Source organism: Papaver somniferum, unplaced genomic scaffold, assembly GCF_003573695.1.
Source record: "Papaver somniferum cultivar HN1 unplaced genomic scaffold, ASM357369v1 unplaced-scaffold_41, whole genome shotgun sequence".
Classification (NCBI taxonomy): domain Eukaryota; kingdom Viridiplantae; phylum Streptophyta; class Magnoliopsida; order Ranunculales; family Papaveraceae; genus Papaver; species Papaver somniferum.
In genome coordinates, this window is record NW_020646638.1 from 1,142,094 (window position 1) to 1,147,201 (window position 5,108).

Below are 5,108 nucleotides of genomic sequence, written 5' to 3' on the forward strand. Positions count from 1 at the left end.
AGCCGGGCTCATCAGGACCCTCATTGGTCTCTTTGGAGACTCTATCAGTCCTCATTTTCTGGCTCATAAGGGTGAACTAACATGTTCACTATCAGGCATGGCAACCTTATTGTCAACTTTCTTTCCACTCCTAAGGGTTGTAATAGAGTTCACATGATTGTACGATTTCTTGCTTTAGGATTGGGTTGAGTTTGACTAGGAAACTTACCTTTTTCCCTCAAAGACTCATTTATATGACTAACCTGGGTTTTCAACTCGGAAATAGCCTGAGAGTTAGCCTGACCTATTCTCTTATTTTCTTCTATACCTTGAGCAACAGATTGCTGAAACTCCATAGTGTTACGAGTTAACAAAGCAAGAGACTCTTCTAAACTCATAATCTTCTTATCCGAAGGGTTCTGAAACTGTGCCGGGGCTGAAGGATTCTTAGGATAGCCAAAACCTGGGGGAGCTTGAGAGTTACTAGACTGACCTTGATTCTGGCCCTTAGACCAAGAAAGGTTGGGATGGTTTCTCCAGCCAGGGTTATAGGTTTCTGAATAAGGGTCAAACTTCTGACGGTTATCGAATCTAGTGTTGTTATAAAGAGCATTGGCTTGCTCTTCAACAGTATGGTCTTCCCAAAAAGGCTCTATTCTACCAAGAAAGGTTGGAATGACCTAATTCCAACGCTTCTAAACTTTTGGCTATGGCTGCTATTTTAGCATATGACTCATAGGATCCTTCTACCCTATTGACATTTCCTCTACTTAGAAGAATTGTTTTCTGGGGTTCCCTATTATTTTCCCATTGTTGGGTCTTATTGGCGATTTCATTCAAAAATGTCATCGCCTCATCAACAGTTTTATTCTCAAACCCACCTGTGCATAAGGACTCAACCATGGTCGTTGTTGAATAGTCTAAACCCTCGTAGAGGATCTGAACTAACCTAACCTTCTCTAAACCATGATGAGGACATTGAGAAATTAAGTCATTGAACCTTTCTAAATACCTATATAAATATTCTCCCTCTTGTTGAGCAAAAGTACAAATTTGTGTCCTAATAGACTATGTTTTGTGCCTTGGGAAAAACTTATGTATAAAGGCAAATGTAAGTTGTTCATAGGTTTCAATTGACTCAGAATCCAAACTATACAGCCAAGATTTGGCTTTATCTTTTAAGGAAAAAGGGAATAACCTAAGTTTTAGTGCATCATCACTAAGGTTTTTAATTTTCAGAGTACTACATACTTCCTCAAATTCCCTAACATGAAAATATGGGTTCTCATTCTCTTTTCCTAAAAAGGTTGGGAGCATCTGTAAAGTCCCAGGTTTGAGTTCATAATTTGCCTCGGTTTCAGCTAACTTGATACAAGACGGACGAGAGGTCCTAGTTGGGTTCAATAAAGCTTTTAAAGTTGCCATTTCTGGCACTACCAAAGGACTAGGAGAAATTTCTTCACAAAGACGCAGATTCTCAAAACTGAAGTTTCCAAAAACAGGGCTCTCAAAAGAACAATCTTCGAGCTCCCTGCTTATATCAGAAGAACTACTAGGTTTTTCGCTAATCAATCGACCTAGAGTATCTCTTTTCCAAGCCCTATTAACAAAATCGGGCATACACTTAAAAAATCAAAAAGAAATAAAAATCCTAACAGGAAGGTTCTAGCAATCACACAGCAGGCTGACTCGACTTTACCACAGCAAACCTAGAGATTTCTAGCAAACAACAAGCATGATGGCCCACTTAAATTGTTTCTAGACTAGCTTCTATATCTCGAAGGGGAATTCGTTACAATTTAAGCAAACCCCTCTGGAATCAATCCGAGTCAAAGTAAGTTGAATCGAGGCGAGGGAAGCTCAGTGGAGCTTTGATACCCAAGGCCTCACCGCAGTACAAGGCGGCGCAGTCACGCATTCAACTCACAGAAACCGTCATGAACTTCGAAGTATGCTAAAAGAATAACCAATATCCTTCGAAATTTTTTCTTGACAAGCTCGATACCCTATAGGTCTCTTTCTAATCAGATTTTAAAGCTTGGGTTCGCGTTAGGTTTTGTTCTCCTAAAGCGGGCAAGAAGGGAGCGGTGATCAAATCCAAACCCTTATCTTGTTTAGGCCATGCCTTTCCCTTTACTAGGAAAATAAAGACAGTCCAAATTCGTCCTCAATCAATGATCACCTTAAGGAATACAGTAACTCGCTTACAGGAGATTCGCGAGTGTTTCGATTGGACTTACCTCCCGTACCAGACGGGGGATGAACTGTTGTCGTCGACTCGGGCCACGACTCCTATGCCGTGTGCGAGCCCGAGGGGCCGAGGTGATATTGTAATCACCGTCCTTCCCTGCACACAGTTTGTATTTAACTACCCTTCCGTAGGGTTTAAAAAAAAAATACTAATAAAGTCCAAGAGTCCAGTCCAAAGTCCAAATAAAGTAAAGTGCAAAAGAAAAAGAAAAATAACCTAAAAAAAATATAAAAATCTCTCTTTTTTTTTCTCTCTTTTCTATATATAAAACAAAAAAAAAATTCCTCTTTCGCTCCTTTCGCTTTAAGCTTTTCCTTCCAAGGTCCTTAGTACTCCACTTCGAACCTTCAAATCAAAGACAAAAAGAAACGTAAAAAGGAAAAAAAATAATAAACCTAAAAAAAAAAAATTCTACCTAAGCACAGGTCCGCGTCGGCAGCGCCAAAAATTTAATGTTTTTTCAAAGTTGTTGTAGATAGTGGTGAAAACTGGGTTCTTTTCGAACTTGTGAAGGTAACTCTTTTTTTTTAAGATTTAAACAAATAAATAAATGAAGGAAATTAATAGTAATGTCAAGATTTTAGAAATATTAAGGCTCAGGATTCACTATTACTTCAAGTTGATTGGTTATAAATAATATTTCAGAAATTATTATTAAGCTCTTTTTCTTATTAAATCACTTTTTAATATAAAAGGTATCCAAATATTAAGTTGTAATCCTTAAGCATGATTTATCAAAGAATATATTCTAAGCATAAAACATCAAACTGATTCACAAATAATTAAGAAAACCATTTTATCCCCTTTTTTATATTTTTATCCAAGTGAATTAAATAAAATAAATAATTAACGAAATTATAAATAAAAATATTACCAATCAAACATGAGTGAATAGATCCTCCATTGCCTCAATCACCAGGTATTTTAGCCGCTCATCATGTTGGAAAACCTCTCAAAGAATTTCATTGATGCTCAAAAGTGTTATACAATGAAGAGAAAGACAAGAAAATGATGTAAAACAGGATTTTGCGACCCACAGAAGGCGTCCAGAGTCAACGACAGAGCTGAAGTGTTGTTGTCGTTGGGAAACTACGACCCACAACTGACAGTCGATGTCACTGTTGATAAACGACGGTCTTGGAGAGTCTGTTCTTCACGTTCTTCCTCCTCGCAGCAGCAGCAGCAGTAGCAGAACCAGAATCTCTGCAACTTGGATTTTCTTGCTCTCTAGTTCTCTAAACTCCTCCAAACTCTCGGCAACCCTTATAGGAAACCATAGAAACATATTTATAGCCAACAGACCCATCGAATCTCGCTCATTCACTCCATATAATTATCTTTAACTCGGCAGTAAAGAAAAATATTCTTGGGAATATTTTCTTTCCATTCTTGCTCTGGTACGCATAGATTTCCATCCTGGTCACTCTAGATTTGTTTACACACGACCCATAACGTTGCTAGAGCCCTCATGCATGAGCAGAACACGCTCAAATCTTCTCCAATCCCGTGTCCAACCCGTGTTTCCCTGTTTTGCTTCCGTGAATTGTCCAGCTAATTCTGGCCAAATTTGATCGAACCAAAAGCCCAAAACGTGTTTGATAGGACATAACACAACTTCCTACCAAAAATCAGCCATTGAATCGCCCTAGAACACGTTCAAATATTCCAACAAACATCTGCCAGTTGATATATTTTTTTCCCGCCAATTTTTGGTTTTTGAATTTGGGAAGAAGATGTTCTCCCCCTAACCAGAACTGGGGTGTGAATAGCAGCTGCCTTGGGGTGACCTGGGGGTGCCCCTTAGTAATTAGGTTACCCCTTATCCAAAAGCGAGAGTCTGAATAACACTTGTCCTCCAGGTGACAAAATCAACTTTTCGAGCCGAATTTTCCAAAAATGTTTATTTCCTAAAAATACATAAAAACACAATATTAGTACAAAAATAGAGTTCCAACAATACATACATTGAGGACAAATTAGACACAAAAATGTGTCTATCAGTAGTGCAATCTCTATAAATGTACCGCCAGCATTTTGTGACTCAACTTACTTATGGTGGAAAATTGTTATGCGTTCCTTTTTACAAGCCCGTGACTTTGAGACATGGAAACTTGTAGTTATTGGATACGATGCGTCGACAGTTATTAGAGACGGAAACACTGTTGCGAAGCCATTAGGACAATATAGTGAAACCGGGATAAGTGCTGCAAAGCATAATTTTGATAGGTTAAACGATATTATCCACGCCATAATCCCGGATCTTCACCACCATGTGACTTCGTGCACTAAGTCTAAAGATGCTGGGATATCTTAGAAACAGTATTCGAAGGAGATACCTCAGAGAAAGAAGCTAGGCTTCAAAACCTCAATTCTGACTGGGAAAATCTTTGTATGTCTGATGAAGATTCGTTTGATGAATTTAATCAAAAAGTGTCTGGAATTGTCAATGCATTTTATGCGTTAGGGAAGACCATTCCCGAAAAGGACATTGTGATGAAAATTCTCCGATCTTTACCAGCAAGATACGAGTCTAAGAAACATGCCATCATGGAAGGGAATAACCTTTAAACACTTTCCAAAAATACTCTTGTTGGAAAGTTAAATATCTTTGATCATGAATTGCAATCCAAAGCCGGAAAGGATATTGCGTTCAAGACACTGAAAAACACTAAAACTCTTAAAAGTGAAAGTGTTGACAACTCTAGAGATGATCTTCTTGATCCTGATTTTTCAGATGAAGATCTTGATAACTCAGTGTCATTGATCACAAGACAGTTTAGAGAACTTCTTAGGAAGATAAATAAACGGTTCTCCATAGAAAAACCCCCAACGTTAACTAAGCCACATAATCGTATTTTTGTCAAAAATAGAGATTCTA